The 26530-nt window shown below is 47.8% G+C and overlaps 1 long non-coding RNA gene across 3 annotated transcripts; it reads left to right on the top strand.

The window, feature by feature from the left end:
* Positions 1 to 26530, top strand: LOC137534024 (uncharacterized). Of its 3 annotated transcripts, none has more exons than XR_011024281.1 (3): positions 1 to 66; positions 12378 to 12436; positions 26155 to 26530. It is a non-coding gene; the product is annotated as an uncharacterized lncRNA (long non-coding RNA). The 3 variants fall into 3 exon arrangements; XR_011024283.1 differs by having other exon boundaries at positions 62 to 88; XR_011024282.1 differs by lacking the exon at positions 1 to 66 and adding an exon at positions 304 to 507.

Raw genomic sequence — 26530 nt, 5'->3', positions numbered from 1 at the left:
GAGACAATCTCCTGCAAGCAGCCAGAGAGAAGTGAACGACAAGTGTGTGAAACATGAGGATGTGATGTGACTGACTGGCATGCACAGGGTCAGCGCTGAATTTCTGGGAAGCCAAAATAGGACGGTGCCTGGGGTGGGAAATTGCTCAGGGCGGATGGGGAGTTGCACACGTTGCCACAGACACACGGCAGCCACGGTCCGTCCACACTGCAGCCCTTCCTGAGTGTGCAGCGGGCGGCTAAGCAGAGACAGGAACACAGGAGAGAATTTGCTGAGCTGATGGAAGCCTACAGCGGCTGGACGGAGGCCGCAGGGCGACATCTCCCTGCACAGTTTAGGATGCTCTCTCCCCTCTCTACCACCGGGATAGCATAGTAACCCCTTCACTGGACATTGGAGAGGGCTCTTCAGTGCAGCCTCCCCTGTGCAGATAAGAAAACAGATATCACGCTGCCTGGAGGAGCAGATGTGCCTGCTGGGAATACCTTCTGCTGCTTTACAGCCCGAGTATGTGGTGACCTGGGTCCCCTTCTGGTTGAATAGGCTTGTTCAGTGCACAAGGGCAGTGTACCGACGAAATAACCTACCCGTGGAATCAGCTTACATCAGGGGCGTAACTAGAAATCACTGGGCCCCCCTGCGAATATTTGGATGCCCCCCCCCCCCCCCATAGGTGCCAAATAATCGTAATGGGGCAGCGTTTTACTGTAAATTAATTGTAAAGTGGGCAGCATTTTACCAGACAATCGTAATGTGGGCCAGAAAATCGTAATGTGGGCAGAGTTCACCAGAAAATCGTAATGTGGGCCTTTAGAAAATCATAATGTGGGCAGAGTTCACCGGAAAATCGTAATGTGGGCACCAGTCACCAGAAAATTGTAACGTGGACAGCATTCACCAGACAATCGTAATGTGGGCAGTGTTCACCAGAAAATCATAATGTGGGCAGAGTTCACCAGAAAATCATAATGTGGGCAGAGTTCACCAGAAAATCGTAATGTGGGCACCAGTCACCAGAAAATTGTAACGTGAGCAGCAGTCACCAGAAAATTGTAACGTGGACAGCATTCACCAGACAATCGTAATGTGGGCAGCATTCACCAGAATATCGTAATGTGGGACAGAAAATCGTAATGTGGGCAGAGTTCACCAAAAAACTGCAATGTGGGCAGCAGTCACCAGAAAATCGCCATGTGGGCAGCAGTCACCAGAAAATCGCCATGTGGGCATCAGTCACCAGAAAATCCTAATGTGGGCAGCAGTCACCAGAATATCGTAATGTGGGCAGCAGTCACCAGAAAATCCTAATGTGGGCAGCAGTCAGTCACCAGAATATCATAATGTGGGGAGCACACACCAGAAAATCCTAATGTGGGCAGCAGTCACCAGAAAATCCTTATGTGGGCAGCAGTCACCAGAAAATCGCAATCTGGGCAGCAGTCACCAGAAAATCGCAATGTGGGCAACAGTCACCAAAAAAAATCGCAATGTGGGCAACAGTCACCAAAAAAAATCGCAATGTGGGCAGCAGTCACCAGAAAATCCTAATGTGGGCAGCAGTCACCAGAATATCGTAATGTGGGCAGCAGACACCTGAAAATCGTAATGTGGGCAGCATACACCAGAAAATCGCAATGTGGGCAGCAGAAACCTGAAAATATCAATGTGGGCAACAGTCACCAAAAAATCGCAATGTGGGCAGCAGTCACCAGAAAATCCTAATGTGGGCAGCAGTCACCAGAATATCGTAATGTGGGCAGCAGACACCTGAAAATCGTAATGTGGGCAGCATACACCTGAAAATCGTAATGTGTGCAGCAGTGACCAGAAAATCGTAATGTGGGCAGCAGACACCTGAAAATCGTAATGTGGGCAGCAGACACCTGAAAATCGTAATGTGGGCAGCAGACACCAGAAAATCGCAATGTGGGCAGCAGTGACCAGAAAATCGTAATGTGGGCAGCAGACACCAGAAAATCCTAATGTGGGCAGCAGTCACCAGAAAATCGTAATGTGGGCAGCAGACACCTGAAAATCGTAATGTGGGCAGCAGACACCTGAAAATCGTAATGTGGGCAGCAGACACCTGAAAATCGTAATGTGGGCAGCAGACACCTGAAAATCGTAATGTGGGCAGCAGACACCTGAAAATCGTAATGTGGGCAGCAGACACCTGAAAATCATAATATGGGCAGCAGACACCTGAAAATCGTAATGTGGGCAGCAGACACCTGAAAATCCCCCTGCAGAATTTCAGAGCGCTCGTGGCCGGTTTTTGGGGGCTGGAGGGGTGGCAGCATGAGGGGAAAGCCTTGCCCACAGTCGGCGGGGAGAGGGGAAGTTCCCCCCTCTCCCTCACCTCGGGGCTCTCCCCTCTGCGCCCCCCTCCAGCTAGTGAATGTGTGTGGGCAGCGGGCAGCAGCGGCGGCATACATACCTTCTTCCTTGCGTTCCATCGCCGCCTTCTCGCTCTAGCGGCTGACGTCACTTCCGCTTCCGGAAGTGACGTCAGCCGCTAGAGCGAGAAGGCGGCGATGGAACGCAAGGAAGAAGGTATGTATCCCGCCGCTGCCCACACACATTCACTAGCTGGAGGGGGGCGCAGAGGGGAGAGCCCCGAGGTGAGGGAGAGGGGGGAACTTCCCCTCTCCCCGCCGACTGTGGGTAAGGCTTTCCCCTCATGCTGCCACCCCTCCAGCCCCCAAAAAACCGTCCCGAGCGGGCCCCAGGGGGGGGGGGGGCCGGGCCCCCCCGCGGGCGCAGGCGCTGCAGGGCCTATTGCTACGCCCCTGGCTTACATTCACTATCAAACGTATAGCAGGAGGGTTAGGGCGGCCGTGGGTGAGCACATTTGTACTGGGCATGTGAAAATGGGCAGAAAACGAGCGGAAGGAGCGCCCGAGGGGACGAGCGGGGATCAATCCAGGCGCTGGCGGGGACAAGCAGGGATGCGCCGGGATCGAGCCAGCGGCTCAATCCGGCGCAACAGTTCTATTCAGCATGCATGATCGATCCTTTTTTGCACATGCCCAGACATACTCGCCCACGGCCATGGTTGCACAGTGAAGAAAACATTAGACCAAAGAGGGACCCAGCACTGGAATGGTGCACAAACATTTCTGGAGTGGCACACCTTGCCCGAGTGTTGGGTGCTGAACCTGGGTGCTAAGCCATGTCACCCAAATGTCAATAGTTGCAAATGAATTTAGGTCAGCACACCATCATCACAACACAGTTTTTAATTTTATTGCATAAATCAGCACAAGGTTGTGCGCACCTGAAAACGCCATAAATCACCCCTAATCCCTTACGGCAAAATCCATGACTTTCTAGGTTGTGGATGTTGCTGCCCTAAGGAAGCAGAGCGTTCAGCTGCAGCTCTGCCTCTATGCGTGTCAATCCGCGCATATCTCCGCCGAGGCGGCGATCCGCGCTGATGGACACGCATGGAGGCAGAGCTGCAGCTGAAAGCTCTTCCTCTATGCGGAGGGACCTCCGCGATGTCCCCAAGGTAATTTGGGCTGATTTATGGCGTTTTCAGCCGCGGGGATGCAGCGTTTTAGGAGGGGCAATTAGGTTAAAGAGGTTTTTATAGTAAAAACCTTGTTTTTAGTAGACTTCAGATTCTCTTTAAAAGGACAGTTGTGAGCTAAAAAAAAAAAAGCGATCTGCGTGGAGGAGGCTGGAGGAAGCCCCAGGTATGTATAAAACTCCATGTGTGCTTGCATGTGGAATAATGTGCGCTTTTTTTTTTTTATAGCTGCTAATGTAATTGATAGCAAAAACACACACAGTGCTGCACTCTGCTGTCAGTTATTTTCTGCATGCGGAAAACATGTTTAAAGTGTACCTGATACTGGGGAGGGGGGAAAGATTCATACATACCTGAGGCTTCCTCACTGTCCTCCCGGGACACCTCGATCTGCTGCTAGGGTCCTCTGAAGTTCAGCTTTGCATTCACTGCCATCGCACTCCTAACTCCAGGAGCGTTCTGCACCTGTACAGTAGTACTGCGCAGGCACTGTATGCTCCTGGTGACGGGAGCACGATGGGGGCGGGAAAGTGGCCGAGCCGCGCATGTGCAGAGGACCATAGCGGCAGATTGAGGCAGGCCAGGAGGATGGCAAAGGAGCCAAGGGGCTGGAGGAGGCTCCAGGTATGTATGACTTTTTTTCCCACACCACTGTCATGTTCCCTTTAAAGTGGACCTGAACTCTTGCACTTGACGGAAGAAAAACATATAGAAACTAGGCATAAGGCCTATTTACAGAGGGGCGCTTGGCTCTTTCTGAATAAGCCGCCCGCCCCCCCTGTCCTCCTCCTCCTCCTCCTGTCGGCTACACATGCGCAGTAGCCAGAAAACACGGACAGGAGGAGGATGACGCAAGGACGGTTAGGGTTTATTATATAGGATGCACCCTGTATGTATTTAGAGAGTTTAGCCTGACTTATTACCCCTCATTTGTGTCTAATCACAAGTTGTAATTTGATCTATCCCCTGTGTCACCTGACTGCCACGGCAGATAAGATCATTTGAAAGCACAGGATAATTACATGTCTGCTTCCATGAAATCAGGAAGTAGAAACAGATTTATTGCAGGATGTGTATCAGCTGTAGCAAAGAAATGTTTTTCTTTAAAAGTTATGCTGTTGTACATCGTTTAGAGCATAGAGGAAGTTCTGAGTTCAGGTCAGCTTTACAGGCACCCTTATCAGACGCCGTGGGTATGCATAGAAGCATACTCACGGCTATTTGGTTAAGAGGAGACACTCACTGGCCCCTTAAAAAGACTCTGAAGTCTCTGAAAAAACGTATTTTTATTTAAGAATTATGATTAATACCTTAGCCCTAGCTAAACCGCCTCATCCCCGCCGCTTCAAACTATCTAAATCCCCCCTAACGTGCCCTCCCTCTCCCCTGCAAAATCCATGACTTTCTTGGTCGTGGATTTTGCTACCAGCATTAGCTTCCATGTGAGGCAGGGGTATGAGCTGCAGCCCTGCCTCACACGTGTCTGTCAGCGGCAGATCTCCGCCTCTCCCCCGCCCCTCTCAGTGAAGGAAGGCTGAGAGGGGCGGGGGAGAGGCAGCGATCCGCCGCTGACAGACGCGTGTGAGGCAGGGCTGCAGCTCATAACCCTGCCTCACACGGAAGCGCTCCCCGGATTGACCCCCGGGAAGTTTGGGGGGGATTTAGATAGCGCAGAGCAGCGGTTTAACTAGGGCTAAAGTATTAAACATATTTATTAAATATAAATACGTTTTTTTTCTTGAGACTTCAGAGTCTCTTTAACCTGCTGGGCGGTCTGGACGAGCACAGCTCGTCCAGTACCGCCGGAGGCTGCCGCTCAGGCCCTGCTGGGCCGATTTGGCTGAAATAAAAAGCAGCACACGCAGCCGGCACTTTGCCAGCCGCGTGTGCTGCCTGATCGCCGCCGCTCTGCGGCGATTCGCCGCGAGCAGCGGCGAAAGAGGGCCCCCCTAGCCGCCTGAGCCCTGCGCAGCCGGAACAAAAAGTTCCGGCCAGCGCTAAGGGCTGGATCGGAGGCGGCTGACGTCACGACGTCGGCTGACGTCGATGACGTCACTCCGCTCGTCGCTATGGCGACGATATAAGCAAAACAAGGAAGGCCGCTCATTGCGGCCTTCCTTGTTTATTCTGGGCGCCGGAGGCGATCGGAAGATCGCCTCCGGAGCGCCCTCTAGTGGGCTTTCATGCAGCCAACTTTCAGTTGGCTGCATGAAATAGTTTTTTTTTTATTAAAAAAAAACCCTCCCGCAGCCTGCCTGGCGATCTTAATAGAACGCCAGGCAGGTTAAGGTGTGTACACACGTTCTATTGTAACAAACGACTGGTCCGTCAGACCTTCCCGCTGGGCGGACGTTCTGCCGACAGCAGGACGTCTTGTCGGCAGATTTTTTTTTACAGATCCACTCAGCGCTCACAAATTTGTTGCTCACAAATGACAACAAATTTGTTTAATCAATATTTGGGCTCCTCGTTCCCCCTTGTGTTTCTTTGTTACAGCTGATACACATCATACAATAAATCTTCAGTGTTTCTACTTCTTAACATTCTTTGCTTTCAAATGACCTTATCTGCAGTGACAGTCAGCTGACGCAGGGGAGAGATCAAATTACAGTTGTGATTAGACACAGATGAGGGGGAATTAGACAGGCCTACCTCTCTAAATACATACAGGGTGCATTTCTCTGTTTTATTTCCGTCCTGTTCAAGAGTTCAGGTCCACTTTAACCACTTGAGGACCACAGTGCTAAACCCCCCTAAAGATCAGGCCATTTTTTACTAAAAGGGCCACTGCAGCTTTAAGGGCTTGCTGAAAGGCCACACAACACAGCACACAAGTGAATCCCCCCCCCCCCCTTTTCTCTCCACCAACAGAGCTCTGCTGGTGGGGTCTGATCGCCCCCAGATGTTTATTTTTTTGACAAATATTTATTTTTAATAAAAAGGTGTATTTTTTCTTACATTTTTCCAACCTTTCCTCCCTCCCCCGGCCAGCCTATCACAGTGATTGGCTGTGAGAGGCTTCAGCCTATCACTTCCGATCGCTCCTGTGTCTCACAGAGGGACAGTCATTTCACACGGCTGTCCCCACTACAGCACTGCTCGAGGACTGAAGGCTGGGCGGAGCTCCGCCTTCCAAGCGGAGATGCGCCCGCGATCTCCTGCAGTAGCCGGCCCCAAGAAATGTCGTTAGGCGGTCCTGGGGCTGCCGACGCGGTTGTTAGGTAGTTAAACAATGCTAGTTGCCTGGCACTCCTTCTGATCACTTTTGCTGCACTAGTGTCTGAATCACACACCTGCAACAAGCATGTGGATAATCCAGTCAGAAAGACCTGATCTGCATGCTTGTTCAGGGTCTATGACTAAAAATATTAGAGGCAGACGACCAGCAGGACAGCCCGGCAAATGGAAATGGGGAAATATTTTAAACGTTGCAATAACCGTGACAAATGGGCAAATAAAATGTGTGGCTTTTATCCACAGTAGAACGTTTTATTTTATGACTGGAATGGCCGAAAACGGAAATATATTTATTTTCCACTTTTTTATTATTATTCCCATTAAAATGCATTTAGAATAAAATAATTCTTAGCATAATGTACCACTCAAAGAAAGCCTAATTGGTGGTGAAGAAAACAAGATGTAGATGATTTGTTGTGATAAGTAGTGATTAAGTTATTGGTGAAAGAAAGGGAGGAGCGCTGAAAGGTGAAAATTTCTCTGGTCCTAAAGGGGAAAAACCCGTCAGTGGTCAAACACGTCCTTAAACAAAGCACTAAACTCTGGCCAAGAAGAGGATGTTTTTAATGCCAGAGAGGGTAGATCAGGCCTGAAGCCGCTATTATCTGTGTGAATAGTGAGATTCAAACAGACAAAAGGCCAGGATCCAATCAATCGTCACTTGGTTGAGTGATAAAAATCACAGCAGTTCTTTTATATTGTAACAGCTTAATACTTTTATTAATTGCTCCTCCAGCTTTCAAGAGAAGCACAACGTGACCTTAAAGTGTACCTGAAGCAATAGCGCATACTTACCCAAGAAGGGTGAATCCTCTGAATCCTATAGAGCAATAATTTGCAAATTCTGACCCGGGGTCCACATATGGCCCGCCGAGCCATTTCTGGTGTCTCCCAAAGCTCTTTGCAGTTGTTAATTCCATGTGGCCCACAGGCTGTAGCTGCGGTGCCGCATGCAGGGGTGTACTTAGCGGCAATCAGCAAAAATGAGTTTAATTTTGCTAGTTCAGCCCCCTAGCACTCTCAAGAACAGCGATATGGCCCTAGGCCTCAAAAGTTTGGACACTCCTGCTGTAGAGGCTTCCCATTGCATCCTCCAGTCCCCTGTTGCCAAACGCAGGCTCTCGGAAGAGGGCTTTATGGTAGGAACATCAGGCCTGCGCACCTAATTCAGGCATAATTGGGGGTGTACTGCGCCTATTGTTGCAGTACGGCCACACTCAAGCTAGAAGATGAGGGCAGCCCAGATGTTGAGGGTCCCGGCGAGCTGCGGCTGGAGCCAAGAGGATCCGGGAAGCCTCTATAGCAGGGGTCTCAAACTCACGGCCCGTGGGCCATTTGCGGCCCTCGCCGGCAAAAGCTTCCTTATAGTTTGCTTCAGTGCTCCCAGGTAATCCACTGCATCCCCGCCGCTAAACGAGGGCTGCAGAGCCCCCAAATCGCCCTGGGGGCAATCCGCCGGCATTTCCTGGAAGGGGCAGAGCTTTCAGCTTCAGCTCTGCCCCTCCTGACGTCAATCGCCGCACGGATCGCCGCCTCTCCCCGCCCCTCTCTGTGAAGGAAGAGTGAGAGAGGCGGCGATGGGCCGCGATTGTGAAATTCCTTATGCGGCCCAGCCTCATCCTGACTTTGCCTCCTGCGGCCCCCAGGTAAATTGAGTTTGAGACCCCTGCTCTATAGGATTCAGAGACTTTCCTCTTCCTCACTTTAAAGTGTCAATATACTTAAAGTGGAACTGCACTCTTACGCAGGGCAGAAGGAAAACAGAGAAGAATGCACCCTGAGTGTTATTAGAGAAAAGAGCCCGCCTAATGTCCCCTCATTCAAGTGATCACAAGTGTAATTTAATCTCTCAGCTGTGTCAGCCCAGGAATTCGTCAATCTCCACAGACACAGCTAATATGTAAACATGGGATGTTAACCCTTTCTCTGCTTTCTTAAAAGCATGAAGTAGACACACTGCAGATTTATTGTTGGAGCCCCGTAAGCTGTAATAAAGAATTGTTTTTCTTTAAAGGTTATTATGTTGTTGGTTATCTTTTAGAGCAGAGAGGAAGTTCTGAGTGCAGGTCCGCTTTAAGTGTGTTTAACCACTTAAGGACTGTAGGCTTACACCCCCCTAGTGACCAGGCTATTTTTTTACAAATTAGGCCACTGCAGCTTTAAGGCCTTGCTGCAGGGACGCACAACTCAGCTCACAAGTGATTTCAACCTGCCCCTGCCTTTTCTGCCCACTAACAGAGATTTCTGTTGGTAGCCTCTGATCGCTGCCAGCATGTTTATTTTTTTTTTGTTTTATTTGTTTATACATTTTTGATAAATTTTCCTTTTTTTCCCCCCCTCCCTCCCCCCGCCAGCCAGTGGCAGCGATTGGCAGTCATAGGCTTCAGCCTATGACAGCGGATCGCTCCTGAGCATCATAGGGGGGCAGCCGTGTCACACGGCTGTCCCCAGTACAGCGCTGCAACATGTAAATGGTGGTTTTGCCATCTAACAGTCTCCTAGCGGCGATCTCATTGGTGCACGTGATCCCCTGCAATTTCCGCCCCCAGGACTTCATGCCAATTGGCGTTGAGCGGTCCTGGAGCTGCCGCTGCGTTCACGCCAATTGACATGGAGCAGTCGGCAAAAAGTTAAAATTAGCAGCATATCCTAGCTTGTAATGGTGTGAGGTGGGGTCTGCATGGATGGGTCTTGTTTTCCCAGCACATCCCACAGATGTTCTGTTGGAATTTCAAAACCAAAGACCAAGTCACCATCTTCCATTGCTCTATGGTCGAGTTCTGACTCATGTGCCCATGGTAGGTGCTTTCAGTGGCCTAATGGGATCTTCCCCATAGGCAGCCCCATATTCAGCAAGCTGCAATGTCAGGATACTGGTGGCTCATGACCAGTAATACGTTTTCCAGCAGTCCGTGCTGCAGTGGTGGGATAAGGCCACAGGGGCTAGCTTCATTTCCCCACAAACCTTGTCCAGCCCTGGGCAGCCATGGCATGTTATCCGTTGACCAGCTGTCTTTCCTTGGACCACTTTTCATAGGCATCAACCAGTGGATACCAGGGACACCTTGCAAGACCTGCTGTGTTGGAGTTGCTGTGTCCCGGTCATGCTCTGGGGGTGCTTCTCTTCAGCAGGGATAGGGAAGCTGGTCAGAGTTGATGGGAAGATGGATGGAGCCAAATACAGGGCAATCTTGGAAGAAAACCTCTTGGAGTCTGCAAAAGACTTGAGACTGGGGCGGAGGTTCACCTTCCAGCAGGACAACGACCTTAAACATAAAGCTAGGGCAACAATGGAATGGTTTGAAAACAAAACATATCTATGTGTTCGAATGGCCCAGTCAAAGTCCAGATCTGAATCCAATCGAGAATCTGTGGCAAGATCTGAAAACTGCTGTTCACAAACGCTGTCCATCTAATCTGACTGAGCTGGAGCTGTTTTGCAAAGAAGAATGGGCAAGGATTTCAGTTTCTAGATGTCCAAAGGAGAAGGAGGAAGCGCCGGCACTGCTGACAAACACTTTATTTAAACATCAATAAAATCAATGCAAGGGAATTCATCCAGGCAGATTATGGAAGACACATACCGTGGGTAGATGTAGCAGGTGCAGTGGGTGGGGTGCCTGACGCCGTTTCGCGCAATACGCGCTTCTACGGAGGCTTCTACAGCCTCCGTAGAAGCGCGTATTGCGCGAAACGGCGTCAGGCACCCCACCCACTGCACCCACCGCACCTGCTACATCTACCCACGGTATGTGTCTTCCATAATCTGCCTGGATGAATTCCCTTGCATTGATTTTATTGATGTTTAAATAAAGTGTTTGTCAGCAGTGCCGGCGCTTCCTCCTTCTCCTTTGGATTACGTTGTTGTTTGGACCTGAGCACGCTGGGGATACACTCCGTATCCATCTCCGTTGGGGCTGTGCAGCGCTCCCCTCTTCCTCCTCCCCCTCCTTGGATGTGTAATGATTTTTGCAGTGCCAGCAATTTCTGCCTTTCCCTCTTACTGTTCCAACAGTCTCTAGATGTGCAAAGCTGGTAGAGACATACCCTAAAAGACTGGCAGCTGTAATTGCAGCAAAAGATGGTTCTACAAAGTATTGACTGAGGGGGCCGAATAATTATGCACACCCCCACTTTGCAGTTATTTATTTGTAAAAAATGTTTGGAATGATGTATGATTTTGGATCCACTTCTCACATGTACACCACTGTGTATTGGTCTTTCACGTGGAATTCCAATAAAATTGATGCATGTTTGTGGCAGTTATGTGACAAAATGTGGAAAACTTCAAGGGGGCTGAATACTTCTGCAACCCACTGTATACTGGACACATTTACCCCTGGCTACATATACTGGGCACATATACCCTTGGCTACATATACTGGGCACATATACCCCTGGCTACATATACTGGGCACATATACCCCTGGCTACATATACTGGGCACATATACCCCTGGCTACATATACTGGGCACATATACCCCTGGCTACATATACTGGGCACCTATACCCCTGGCTACATATACTGGGCACCTATACCCCTGGCTACATATACTGGGCACCTATACCCCTGGCTACATATACTGGGACATATACCCCTGACTACATATACTGGGGACTACTATACTCATGGCTACTTATACTGGGGACACCTATAGACCTGGCTACCTATGCTGGGGGTACCTATTTTGGGGGAACTGCTGTCAGATTATCTGCATTTTTGTGGAACCGCTGTTATGTATTTTGGGGAACAGCTGCCAGATTATGTGTATGTTAGGGTAACGGCTGCTGCCTGATTACGCGTATTTTGGGGAACAGCTGCCAGATTATGTGTATGTTAGGGTAACGGCTGCTGCCTGATTACGCGTATTTTGGGGAACTGCTGCCAGATTGTGTATGTTTGGGGGACCACTGCTGCCAGATTATATGTATTTTGGGTGTTACGTGTATTTTGGGTGATCCGCTGCCAGGTTTCGCGTATTTTGGGGAACTGCTTCCAAATTATGTGTATGTTGGGGGAACTGCTGCTGCCACATTGTCTATTTTGGGGGAACCACTGCCATATTATCTGTGTTTTGGAGGAACTTCTACCAGATTATGTGTCTTTTTGGTGAAATGCTGTCAGATTACATCTATTTTGGGGGGATACACTACGGCAGAGCTCAAACTTCCCCGGCAGACCTTTTACATCACTGCTAAGGTCATGTATATTTGGCCCCACCCATGACCACGCCCACATTATGCTTGACCGCGCAGGTTTTCCAGGTGAGTCCACTCACCTCTTTTCCCAGGACTAGACTCCTGTGTGTAATGCTGGGTGCACTCAATACAATTTCCTGTTAGAGCGACAGGTAATCTGAAGGGGGGCTACATTATGTGGTGTACATGTCCAAACTGCTCACCATTGATAACGGGATTTATTTTTCAGATCATTACTTCATAAAATAGATCCTGTAATTGATCTAGAGCAGATCGGATAAGTCTGATATAATTGGTGCGACCTCTCGATCTGATAAGAAGTGTGTCCCTAGCATTTAATGTTAGCTTTGTGTCTGTAACCCATCTTGACACATATTTTATTTATTCTATTCTCTCTTTTCCTCCTAGCTGAGAGCGCCACCTTGTGTCTTGTAAAAAATGCTGTGAAGACCTTTGTGGATCTGGGGGTGAGTGTACATTTTTTTCTACTAGTGTTGCAAAGATAGAAATCCACACAAAATACAGATTCCATTGTCCAATAATGCAGGTGAAATTATGTGTAACGGGATGGAAGAGCTTGATCAGCTGTGGCTCATAATCAGTATGGTTCTAGGATTCCCCTCTGTCAGCATTGTATAACATGCACAACATTCTCCATGAAAACAAGCCTACAGCTTGAATGCTGAGTCTGCTTTTGATATTGTGATAAAGCAGCCTCAGATTATTCCTTGCTCATAATTCCAATTAAAATATATTACTGATTTCTCCACAGAGGAGATGTGAGAACCCTGCGACTACTCTGACTTTGGGCTCTATTCATAAAACTTTACCGCAAGTTTTCCGCTCAAAACAGCGGACTTTCCCGACCATTTAGCAAAGTGGGCATTCATAAAAGCTGTTTCCGCATGATAAGCTACAATTCCCCAGCAGAGCGAGAAATTTCCGCCATGTGCTGTGTTTTTCTACATTTATCTAGAAAAAGTAACAAAATGTCCATTCATAAAGGTTAGAGGAAGCGGTATGAGGATGGGAAATACCGCTTCCTCTGATGTAGCGAGAAGAATTCGGATTACATGAAAGTGAATGGGACAGACCTCCCAGAGAGAGCAGAGAGAGAGAGAGCGGAGAGACTCTGCCGACTTAAGTGTTTCCGCATGCCTTCCGACAGCTTACCGCCAGCCTTCAGCAGGAGATCTCCGCACTTGCATCGCAGCTGCCAACATTTTTATGAATGACCACCCAGAAGTCTAAAATACCGCTGCAGTATTTTCCCTCCGAGTTTTTTCGCGACAATTTTTTTTTATGAATAGAGCCCTTTGCGTTATATACCCATTCGCTGTGTATGGGTTGTTACATGACTAGTAGATCAGATATGATTGCTCTTTCCCGGCCATTGCCCCTCCTGCTTCCTGCACACAGACAGGAACAGGAAGTGATGTGCAGGAAGCACTGATAAGGCAGAACTACAGATCTTAGATGTGAGTACAGCTTTTACAAAGTGTTGGGCAGTAGTGGGGATTGCTGGAAGAGGCATGGAGAATCTGGTAAGGTACACAGATATTACCACTAGTGTGCAGTGCACAGGCTGCTGTGGAAGTTCTAGTAAACTGTAGGTAGCTGGGGAAGTTCAGTATTGCATTATTATGTTATTTGTAGAGACTTCATCTGGGGATGGTTTAGTACATATGTGCACACTCGTCCGTTAGCTTTTGAAAAAGGTTACATTGTAGTTTTGAATGAGGGAAGGGTTTGAAGCTCTATAGGAAAGTTATTGCTGTCCGTGTCCCTGTTGGCAGATATCATGCCTGATGCTTACAAGTGTAACAGGGACAGTCTATGCAGCAGAGGCAAAGACAGCTATAAAAGTTATACCCTCTGTCTAGTTTTCATTATGGTCTCCCATGCTCTGTGCATGGACACAATGGTGTTCCGAATGTCAGTGGGACAGAAAGTGAGGAAAAATCTATGGTATCTAAGTTTAGCTGCAAGGTACAGTAAAAACCCCCATTATCCATAACTCGGTTAACCAGAAAAATATCCTGGCCTTGCAGGATGCATAAACTACTTTTATACTTCTTTATACAGTGTTACATTAAAGGTACCCTGAGCAGTAAGGAAAAAATGAAATCCGGACGTACCTGGGGCTTCCTCCAACCCCTCATAGCCCGCAAGGTCCCCCAGCGTTTTCTTGGTCCCTTCCATGGTCCTGGTAATCTGGCGACTTCGGCTGAATGTGCGCACCGTACGCCTCATCACGCTGGTCACCGTAAGAGTCCTGCACATGCACGGTTCAGTCTTTAGTGAACTGCGCATGCGCAGGACTCTTACAGCAACCGGCTTGATGACGCGAGGGTGCGCACCTTCAGCTGAAGTCGCCGGATTACCGGAGCCGTAGCAGGACCATTGACTGTCAAGCAACTGGAAACTACACTTATCTGGCATCAGCTAATCCCTGTTGGTGCTGGATGATGGGGGTTTTACATGCAGAGATTTACATTTTAGCTGGAGAGTCAGATTAGTAATTATTCCCAGAAAAACTATATTCCAGCACTTCAAATCAAAATAATACTTCATAAATAAAGAAAGCTTCCAGCGAGCTCATCCTGTTCCAGTAGCAGCCCTTTCTTTGGTTCCCCCGCTTCCTTTGAAGAGTGTTGCCCGAGGACAGCGGCCTCTTTATTTCATTTTTTTTTTTAATTTTTATAAAGGTTAAGGCCTCATTTCCAGTTAGTGCGCTTTTGTCCGCTTTTTATCAGCACATTAATGTTAGGCCTCGTTCACATCAATGTAGTGCAGATGGCCGTGTGATCGGAACGCAACGGGTGTGATCGCATGCCATCTGCGCTGCTACCCGCTGCTGATCTCATTTTTTCAGTGAATAGTTAAGCTCTGCGCTTGCGGGCAGAATGCATGCAGCAGTACGCAAGTGCATTGTACTGCTGCACAGCACATATTTCCTTTTAAACAATACCAGTTGCCTGGCAGTCCTGCTGCATGCTTTTTTTCTGGTGTTGTTATTCAGACACTACTGCAGCCAATCTTGTCAGATCTGACAATGTTAAACACCTGATCTGCTGCATGCTTGTTCTAGTATTAGGCCACATACACACATCAGACTATAGTCTTTTGAAAATGAAAGATCACAGACCAATTTTACCCCCTTCCATGTAGTAAGAGAGCCATACCTACACAATCTATTCTATGGAGCTGAACTCTCCAACAGAAAAAAATCTTTGCACGATGCTGCACACACAGATGCTGTACAGACACAAAAGATCAGTATCTGCAAAAGATCTGTTCTTGCAAATTGCATTTATAGTCTATCATCATACACACCTTGTTTAACTGACATTCATCTGCAGATCAGACGATCATCTGCAGATCTGAAAATCCATCCTGGTGGATCTGATCTGCAGATGAATGTCTGTTAAACAAGGTGTGTATCAGTGCAGTTTCTAGGCTAAAATGCACCCAGGGCGAGGGTGTAAAAATTGCGAACCCCCCCGAAGCAAGGTATGGGTGCCCGCAGTGTAGGTTAGCCAGGTCTAGTTGCACTCAGTATAGATTCCCCCAAAATAGGCACCCCAGTATAGGTAGCCAGCTATAGGTCCCCCCAGTATAGGTAGCCAGGCATAGGTGAGCCAGTATAGTTGCCTCCGGTATAGGTTAGCCAGGTAGGTGCCTCCAGCATAGGTAGCCAGTATAGTTGCCCACAGTATAGGTTAGATAGGCAGGCGTCCCCGGTACAAGTTAGATAGGTAGGTGTCCCCAGTACAGGTTAGCTAGGTGGGTGCCTCTAATATAGGTAGCCAGAATAGTTGCCCCCAGCATAGGTTAGATAGGTAGATGCCCCCAGTATAGGTTAGTTAGGTAGGTGCCTGCAATATAGGTAGCCAGTATAGTTGTCACCTGTATAGACTAGCTAGGTAGGTAGGTGGGTAGGTAGGTGCTCCCACTATAGGTTAGATAGGTAGCTGCCCCCAGTATAGGTTAGGTAGGTGCCCCCCAGTATAGGTTAGATAGGTAGGTGCCCCCCAGTATAGGTTAGATAGGTAGCTGCCCCCTCAGTATAGGTTAGATTAGGTAGCTGCCCCCCAGGTTAGATAGGTAGCTGCCCCCCAGTATAGGTTAGGTAGGTGCCCCCAGTATAGGTTAGATAGGTAGCTACCCCCCAGTATAGGTTAGATAGGTAGCTGCCCCCAGTATAGGTTAGATAGGTAGCTGCCCCCAGTATAGGTTAGATTAGGTAGCTGCACCCCAGGTTAGATAGGTAGGTGCCCACCAGTATAGGTTAGATAGGTAGGTGCCCCCCAGTATAGGTCAGATTAGGTAGGTGCCCCCCAGTATAGGTTAGATAGGTAGGTGCCCCCAGTATAGGTTAGATTAGGTAGGCGCCCCCCAGTTTAGGTTAGATAGGTAGGTGCCCCCCAGTATAGGTTAGATTAGGTAGGTGCCCACCAGGATAGGTTAGATAGGTAGGTGCCCCCCAGGATAGGTTAGATAGGTAGGTGCCCCCCAGGATAGATTAGGTAGGTGCCCCCAGGATAGGTTAGGTAGGTGCCCCCATGATGGAGGGGGGAGCCGCAGCCGCGGGGAGGGCAGCCCGACCTCTCCCCGGGCCGCCCTCCGTGCGATCCCCCCTCGGAGTGCAGAGTAATGCAGCAGGGAAGCGCTATGCAAAACTACTCACCTCGCTAGCTCCAAGCGCTGCTCTCTCGCCGCCAGTCTCCTCTCTGCCTACATGCTGATACACACACACGCCGCTTCCTGTTTAGCAGCGTGTGTGTGTATCAGCGTGTAGGCAGAGAGGAGACTGGCGGCAAGAGAGCAGCGCTTGGAGCTAGTGAGGTGAGTAGTTTTGCATAGCGCTTCCCTGCTGCATTACTCTGCACTCCGAGGGGGGATCGCACGGAGGGCGGCCCGGGGAGAGGAAGGGAGGGAGAAGTCGGGCTGCCCTCGCCGCGGCTGCAGCCCCCCTTCCAGCAGCGCCCCGGGCGGCGGCACGGCCGTAGAAACGGCCATGGTGTGTATGATGATCTGCAGATATCAGAATATGAATGCATTTTGCAGGAACGGATCTTTGGCAGGAACAGATCTTTTGCAGATACTGATCTTTTGAATGTCTACAGCACCTTTGTGTGCAACATCTTGCAAAGATGTCTGTCTGATGGAGAGTTCAGCTCCATAGAATAGACTATGTAGGTATGGCTCTCATACTGCATGGAAGGGGGTAAAATTGGTCTGTGATCTTTCATTTTCAAAAGACTATGCCTCTAAGGGCTGGAACCCACAGGAGCGCTTTTGGCAGCGTTTTGGCAGCACTGCGATACGCTAGCAGTTTGCCAAAACGCTGGGCTAATGTTAATGGATGGGGCAACTTCCACAGGAGCGTTTGCGTTTCTCAGAAACGCAAACGCAGGACATGCAGCATTTTGGGAGTGTTAGCGCTTCAATGCAAAGTATTGAAACGCTAGCAGAAACGCTCAGCAAAACCTAAACTGAGCGGTTTTGCTAGCGTTTTGCGGTTCAGCACACTGTAACAAAATGAAAAATAATTCACAGGACCAATCAGGATAAAAACGCAAAACGCAAAACGCTAGGCACCCGCTGGGGAAAAAAATACAATGTTGCAAAACACGACCAAAAACGCGCATGAATCCGCTTGCAAACCGCTCAGACAAAACGCTAGCGGTTGCGTTTAGCGTTTGCGGTTTGCAGTGGGTTCCAGGCCTAAAGGCTCATACACACATCAGACCAGAGTATCAGCAGAATAGCCAGGCAGCTGGTATTGCTTAAAAGGAAATAAATATGGCAGCCTCCATATACTTCTCACTTCAGTTGTCCTTTAACAGCAGATCTTTATTAAATATCCCGATTTCTCACTGGAGATGCTTCTTCATCTCTAGAAATGCTTCAGTAACACTTTTGGTGTTGATGATAATCTCTGTTTGACTTTTGGCCACTTGTATGTTTGTGATAGACCATTGCATCTTTGTTGTTCTCAGCATTTCTCACTTACCCCTCATTTGTTGCTGGTGTTGTACCTATCCCCACATTGACAACAAGGCAAATACATCTGTTTGTCAAAGCATCAAAAAATACTTGTTGCTTACGTTTGTTTTTTATTGGTGTCTTCAGTAGAAGCCATTGAAGCTTCTGTTCACCATCACTTCATCTTTAGATGTTTACAGTGGGGTTTATTGACCACTTGTAGAGAAAAACATGGCTATGGAAGCTGCAGAACAGATTTACATGTCATTTTACCACCTGTATAATGAGTATCGGGGTACTACAGTAGTGTAAAAGTAGTTTTCATATCCTTAGTTTAGGTGTGTACCCGGGTGTCTTGTCTGCCACAGATGGTGCGTAGACACCCCCTGCATTCACAGTGGTCAGTTGCATAATGCACCTGTTATGACTGAACTGCAATGGGGACTGGCTATAAACTTAAATACAAAGCCTGCATGCAGCCAGTTAGGATAACAAGATCTGTTACAGCGCAGAGATGTGAACAGGCACATAGAATTGTATGGGCAATTAAGAATTATTATTAGAATTATTCTGCAACTGCACTGTGAACTAGCCCTTAGGGTGCATACACACATCAGACTGTAGTCTCTGGAAAATGAAAGATCGCAAAATGCATTCATAGTCTATGATATCTGCAGATCCTCATACACACCTTGTTTAACAGACAATCATCTGCAGATCTGAAGATCCATCCTGGTGGATCTGATCTGCAGATGAATGTCTGTTAAACAAGGTGTGTATTGAGATCTGCAGATATCATAGACTATGAATGCATTTTGCAGGAACAGATCTTTTGCAGGAACAGATCTTTTGCAGATACTGATCTTTTGAATGTGTACAGCCAGCATCTTTCTGTTCAGCATCTTGCAAAGATTTCTATCTGATGGGGAGTTCAGCTCCATAGAATAGACTGTGTAGGTATGGCTCTCATACTACATGGAAGGGGGTAAAATTGGTCTATGATCTTTCATTTTCCAAAGACTATGGTCTGATGTGTGTATGCACCCTTAGTGTCACCAGGAAGGATAGAGGTTGATCATTCTCTGTGACTCTCCAATGGTGCGTGTTTTGCAGACAACCTCACCTATGCACAGGTGGCACAATTAGTGTCTCAGCTACATAGAACCCACCTAGCGGAGACACTGATCACCCCACCTGTGCATAGGTGAGGTTGCCTGCAAAACATGCACCGTGGGGAAGTCATTACAACAGGTTTGAGAAACACTGATCTACAGCTTTGCCTGGTCTAAGATCTATGTACTATTGCTATAGTGACACCCTGGGATACTATAGAGGAGGGATGAGGATACCTTGGGGCTTGCTGGGACAGTGGGTAGGATCAAGAGAGGAGCTCTGTGCTCGCATGAGATGATCTGGCACTAGGGCTGATCGGAACAGCTGAATTCCGATTTCGTCGAAATTTTGTGTACCGCATGCGAAAACCAAATTTCGTGTTCCGAATTTTCGTGTTCCGAGTGCATTTCTATTGAAGTCAATAGTGCCAACTTCTGCGGTTAATTGTAAAGCCCTTGTACATGCTATCATCACCAAATTTGGCATGTATATTAACCAGCCGGGCGGTATGGACGAGCTCAGCTCGTCCCATCACCGCCAGAGGCTGCCGCTCAGGCCCTGCTGGGCCGATTCTCATGAAATAAAAAGCAGCACACGCAGCCGGAACTTTGCCAGCCGCGTGTGCTACCTGATCGCCGCCGCAGCGGACGAAAGAGGGTCCCCCAGCCGCCCGAGCCCAGCGTAACCGGAACAAACAGTTCCGGCCAGCGCTAAGGGCTGGATCGGAGGCGGCTGACGTCAGGACGTCGGCTGACGTCCATGACGTCACTCCGCTCGTCGCCATGGCGACGAGGTGAGCAAAACAAGGAAGGCCGCTCATTGCGGTCTTCCTTGTTAATTCTGATCGCCGGAGGCGATCAGAATGACGCGTCCGGAGCGCCCTCTAGTGGGCTTTCATGCAGCCAACTTTCAGTTGGCTGCATGGAATAGTTTTTTTTTTAATTAAAAAAAAACAACCTCCCGCAGCCGCCCTGGCGATCTTAATAGAACGCCAGGGTGGTTAAGCAGATGAGTAGGAACATGGTAAAAAAAAAATTTGTGAAAAGACCTTATAGTTTGAGCAAATAGATTTCAAAGTTTCATAGGAAAAATGGTTTTTAAACTGTAAAATGACACTGCTGCAGTACAGGTTACTGCATTCCAAATTCTGTATACATATTGTATACACTTCATGAAAACAGACAGCGTGGAGTTCCCCCTTCCAAGCCTCCTTAACTCCTTGTCTCCCACGCAGGCTGGGATAGCCAGAATGCGGAGTCCCGGCCACGTGGGGCTTCACACCCTGAGCTATACCAGCCCGCATGGTCCATGGTATGGGGGGGGGGGCTCTGGAGGAGAGGGGCGGTCAACCTCCCCCTCTCCTTCAGAGCCCTTGTCCAATCCATGGACAAGGGGCTCTTCCCCACCTCCGTTGCCCCAGGAGGAGGTGGGGGCCACCGACGTCCTGGGGGGTTCATGGTGCCATCCGGGGGTCCCCTTTAACAAGCAGACTCCGGAAGCCGCCCCCTCCCCAGGAAAAATGAGTATAGGGGTACACGGTACCCCTTACCCATTTCAGCAGAGAGTTCAAAAAAGAAATAAAAACACGACAACGGAAAAAGTCCTTTATTGCTCTGCATTAACCAGGGATACTTACCTTACCTTGGGCCGTGCACCTTTTGGCACCCACCACTGCTGCCTCCCACTTGTACCCAGTGAGTACGAAGATACCATGCCGGTATGTGTGTTTTTTACTGCATGATCTATCTTTGTCCATTAAGCTTTGCTGATGCACTTTATATTCACTTGATGTGACATCATTTTTGTACATTAAACACTATAGTGCCAGACTTTTTCCTCATGTTTTTGACTGCTGACTTACCTTACCTTACCTTGTATAGCAGAGGCTATGAACACAAAAATGTTGCCTTTGAAACAAGAAATTTCGGCAAACAGTTATGCGATCAAAATGGCCACTGGGAAATCCCGGAACGCTGGAGGCCACACTAGAGTGGCGAAACCAGCCATTTTTCACATAGATGGTGGGTCCAGGTGACCAGAGCAGGAGGTGCCCTGGTCCCCTGGACCCACCTATTTATGTGAAATAACGCTCAATCTGACACTCTGAGGTGGCCTCCGGGGAACGGGAATTCCCCAGCAGCCATTTTGTTTATGACACTGTTTGCCGAAAATTCTTGTTTTAGCAAACAATTTCCGTGTTTCTAGCTTATGCAATACAGATTGCAGAGGCTGTCTATAGCCATTTAGCCCCGGGAGTTGGGCGGGTGCCTGGGACCACTCCTGAGGATACTGGTGTGGGACCACTCCTGAGGATACTGGCGTGGGATTAGTGCAAGGTAAGTATCCCTGGTTAGTCCAGAGCAATAAAGGACTTTTTTCGTTGACGTGTTTTTATTTATTTTTTTAAAGAGACACTGCAGCGAAAAAAAAATTATGATATTATGATTTGTATGTGTAGTACAGCTAAGAAATAAAACATTAAGATCAGATACATCAGTCTAATTGTTTCCAGTACAGGAAGAGTTAAGAAACTCCAGTTGTTATCTCGATGCAAACAAGCCATTAACTCTCCGACTAAAGGTAGCCATACACTGGTCAATTTGCCATCAGATTCCTATCTGATCGAATCTGATCAGAGAGGGATTGTATGGCTACCTTTACTGCAAACAGATTTCAGCCTGAAACCGTTCACAATCTGTGGTGGTGGTGGTGCTGCCGCCGCTTCCCCCCATCCCGCATACATTACCTGCTCCGCCGGCGCGACTCCCGGATCTCCGCTCTTCTTCTCCGCTCTGGTCTGGTCTCCGGCATGCTTCCCTTCTTTCTGTTTGGGGGAAGTTTTTTTTTTTTTTTTTTTTTTTTTTTAACCAACAAAGTTTATTGAAGCATATAGGGTAAGTACAGGCAACAATGCATTAGCAACAGGATGGAAGTTGAAGAACGTGCAGGGATACAACCATACAGAGTTATTGCAATCAATGATACATTCCAATGGGGTATTAATATTTTGCAAATTAACATTCTGGCAAGGTGCAGGTTATTACAGATAAGGGGGATTATGTGCAATAAAAGAGCCGCACTGCATGACTTTATTACAGCAGGTACTGGTATTTTACTGCAGTTCAGAATATTGAATGTCATGCAGTGTTATGTAATACTGAGGCAGACGCATGATAACAGCAGTTGGAGTTATTTCCTGTTTTCCCATTGGTCCCATATGAGATGAAATTGAGTGACACGACCCCTGTGTGTATAAACTAGTTGTCTGGGGGAAGTTTAAAAACAGTAGAGCGCCCTCTACTGTTTAAACTTCCTGCCGGGACAGGAAGAAGGGAAGCATGCCGGAGACCAGACCAGAGCGGAGAATGAAGAGCGGAGACCCGGGAGTCGCGCCAGCGGAGCAGGTAATGTATTGCCGCTCTATTGCGTCGGTCGTCGAGCACTCGAACGCCGCTAGCGATGCGCTCTTTACCCGCGGGCGATCGACTGTTATTTTCCGCACGGCGCGATCGACGGAATGGATCGAAATTCGGTGTGTAGCGTCAATGATTGGCAGCAGATTCGATCCCAGTGATCGAATCTGCTGTCGAAACGGCGGCAAATCAGGCCAGTGTATGGCCAGCTTTAGTCTTAGTCCTGGAGAGGGCTGTTATCTGACTTTTATTATCTCAACTGTAAGTGAACTGTTTACTTTTTCTCTGCTAGAGGAGAGGTCATTACTTCACAGACTGCTCTGAAAGACTCATTTTGAATGCTGAGTGTTGTGTAATCTGCACATATTATAGAATGATGCAATGTTAGAAAAAACACTATATACCTGAAAATAAAAGTATGAGGATATTTTCTTTGCTGCTAATCTTCTAGTAATTATTCGTAGTACACAACTAATTCACTATATCATATTTTTTTTTTCGCTTCAGTGTCTCTTTAACTCTCTGCTGAAATGGGTAAGGGGCACCGTGTACCCCTATACTCATTTCTCCTGGGGAGGGGGCGGCTTCCGGGGTCCGCTTGTTAAAGGGGAACCCCAGATGGCACCATGAACCCCCCAGGACGTCGGCGGCTCCCACCTCCTCCTGGGGCACCGGAGGTGGGGAAGAGCCCCTTGTCCATGGATTGGACAAGGGCTCTGGGGGAGAGGGGGAGGTTGGCTGCCCCTCTCCTCCAGAGCCACCCCATACCATGGACCATGCGGGCTGGTATAGCTCAGGGTGCGAAGCCCCACGTGGCCGGGACTCCGCTTTCTGGCTATCCAAGCCTGCATGGGGGACAAGGGGTTAAGGAGGCTTGGGAGGGGGGGGACCCCACGCTGTCTGTTTTCATGAAATGTATACAATATGTATACAGAACTCGGAATGCAGTAACCTGTACTGCAGCAGTGTCATTTTACACAGTTTAAAAACCAGTTTTCCTATGAAACTTTAAAATCGTTTATTTCAAAAACTGTAAGGTCTTTTCACAATTTTTTTTAACCATGTTCCTACGCATCTGCTTAATATACATGCCAAATTTGGTGATGATAGCATGTAAGGGGGCTTAACAATTAACCACGGAATTTAGCACTATTGACTTCAATGTAAACGCGAATTCGGTACTCGGAATTGCCGAATTTTCGAGTTTCGAGTGCTTACTCGGAACTGCCAAATTCCGATGGCAAACTCGAAATTCAGAATCCGAGAGCTCAGCCCTATCTGGCACCACAGATCTTTTAGTGAGATACCGGTACAGCTGTACATGCTCTAGAGCAGGGATTTTCAACCCTGTCCTCAAGTACCACCAACAGTGCATGTTTTGTGGGAATCCACAGAGGCAGTTAATCAGCTCTGCTGAGACACTAATTACCTCACCTGTGAATGTTTGTGTGGTTTTCTGCAAAACATGCATTGGTAGACCTAGTGCACACCAAAAACCGCTAGCAGATCCGCAAAATGCTAGCGGTTTTTGAAGCGTTTTTTTTTTATTATGAAGCGTTTTGCGGTTTTGTGTAGCGTTTTTTACTTAAAGTGAAGCGTTCTGTGTAGCAGATTACAGATATTGTTACAGTAAAGCTATTACTGAACAGCTACTGTAACAAAACCGCCTGGAAAACCGCTCTGATCTGGCGTTTTTATCAAGCGTTTTGCGTTTTTCCTATAGTTAACATTGGAGGCAGAAATGCCTCCGAAATCCAAAAAATGCTGCAGCCCGGGAGTTTGCATTTCAGCTAAAACCGACCCGCTCTGGTGTGCACCAGCCCATTGAAATACATTACCCAAGCGTTTCCTCCGCCGCAAGCGTTCCTAAAAACGCAACCGAATCGCTCTGGTGTGTACTAGGCCGCAGTGGTACTTGAGGACAGGGTTGAAAAGCCCTACTCTGCAAACTTAGCTCACCAGCTGTTAAGGAACTACAAGTCCCACAATGCATTTGCCTTAATGAGTCATGATTGTGGCTGTCAGACTCCTGCAATGCACTCCTGTGGGACTTGTAGTTCCTTAACAGCTGGAGAGCTACGTTTGCAGATCACTGCTGTACTCAAGGTCCACCAACAGTGCATGCTTTGCAGGAAACCACAAACATGCACAGGTGAGGTAATTAGTGTCTCAGCAGAGCTGATTAACTACCTCTGTGGCTTTCCACAAAACCTGCACTGTTGGTGGGCCTTGAGGACCAGGTTAGGGAACACTGCAGTCTAGGGCAGTGATGGCTAACCTTGGCACTCCAGCTGTGGTGGAACTACAAGTCCCATGAGGCATTGCAATACTCTGACAGCTCTAAGCATAACCCGGGGAGGCAGAGGCATGATGGGATTTGTAGTTTTGTCACAGCTGGAGTGCCAAGGTTAGCCATCACTGGTCTAGGGGATGATCAATGAGAATTTCTCCTTGCATTCAAATTTCATGTACATGTTATGCAGCTTGAACTTGGACCAATACAAATTGACAGGAAATTATTCTGACTGGTTTAATTTCAAGCTGCATATAGTTTACATGAAAATTGAATGCAAGGAGAAATTTGCATCTCATTATTCATCCTAACTGTACACATCCCAACTCCCCCAGAGGCGGCGAGGTAATCCTCATGGTACCCACAGAAGATCTAAACTGATAATTTAATTGATATTATTCCTCTATGAAATGAAGACAATGATTCCAGTCTGTATACTGTGTATTAATGTATTTTCGTACTGTAGATATAAACACAATATTAAGAATCTTAAGTATAGATGTGATTACAATATTTATAGCAATCAGATCTGATAACATTTCAAAGTAAAATATAACACACAAGTGGTCTTCAGAGTATACAGCAACAATGCATCCTTTACCTTCATCAAAAATCAGTTTTCAATTGGATAGAACAATGGGTTAGCTTTGAGTTTTTCAACTTTGAAGTTCAGATGTTCACATATTAGACAGATGAACAAGCGTTCTGCTCGGTGGACAGTGAGTGTTGCGTTTCTTTCCCTGTAAAAGTAGGAATGCAACGCAATGGAAAAGTCAGACACACTTTGAATGTCTCATAGGTGTTGCTTTGAAGGGTGACATTCCACGCTACAATGCAGCTTTTGCATCACACCACTATAAACAAAGCCTAAGGCCTGGCACCCACTTGCAGCGTTTTTTTTTCAAAAAATCCTTTCCGCCAACTGTGCCACGACTCTCATTCAAGGGAATGAGAGTGTTTTTTAAAACAAAAACACTGCAAGTGGGTCCCAGGCTTGGAGTTACATGGAAAACTAAGGGAATGGTCACACTTGAGGCCGCAGGAAAATAACAGCGGTTTCCCACGGCTGAATCCGCATTCTTGGCCGGCAGCCAGCTGAGAACAGCTGACTGTATCGCACGACGCTTGCTATTTCCCCATTGCAGACAAAGCAACAGTGTCGGCCTTTTCCCCCATCGCAGAAAATCGCACAATGCTATCAGTGCACTGCGATTGCACATTGGGAAGCATTATGCGCGTTATCGCATTGCAGAAAACGCCCACGATTTTAAGCAAGTGCTTTACATTACTTCATGTACATAGAACATGTATATCTACTATTAAAAATAATGGTAATATTTTAAAATATCATCTGACTTCTCCCCTTCCTCTTTAGGTCTTTCAGGTCTCCAGAGAAAACCGCAACAACGTTCTGGAGCTGAGCAGCACGTTCCTACCTCAGAGCAACCGCCGCAAACTCCTGGAGTTCGTCAACTTCATGGCTCTGAAGACGCTGCACGGCAGTCGCTGGCTCCGCCCTCTTCCCGCTGCTGGGTGTGGCACTGTTGTCAAACCACGGCTGGAATTTCTGCACAGAAAAAAAAAGTGCCTACCATGACCGACCGGAGACTCCCAGCGACTCTTTACTGTGGCCATCGATTGCGTCCGACCGTTTCACTTTTATAGAGAAAAAACTTACAACAGGCGACCTGCGGACACAAGAAAAATGACTTGTTTTCTACAAAAGTAAAATTCTATTTATAGACAATGCT

The sequence above is a fragment of the Hyperolius riggenbachi genome, chromosome 10 (genome assembly GCF_040937935.1).
Source record: "Hyperolius riggenbachi isolate aHypRig1 chromosome 10, aHypRig1.pri, whole genome shotgun sequence".
In the NCBI taxonomy this organism is placed as follows: domain Eukaryota; kingdom Metazoa; phylum Chordata; class Amphibia; order Anura; family Hyperoliidae; genus Hyperolius; species Hyperolius riggenbachi.
This window is presented reverse-complemented; position numbering and strand designations above follow the sequence as displayed.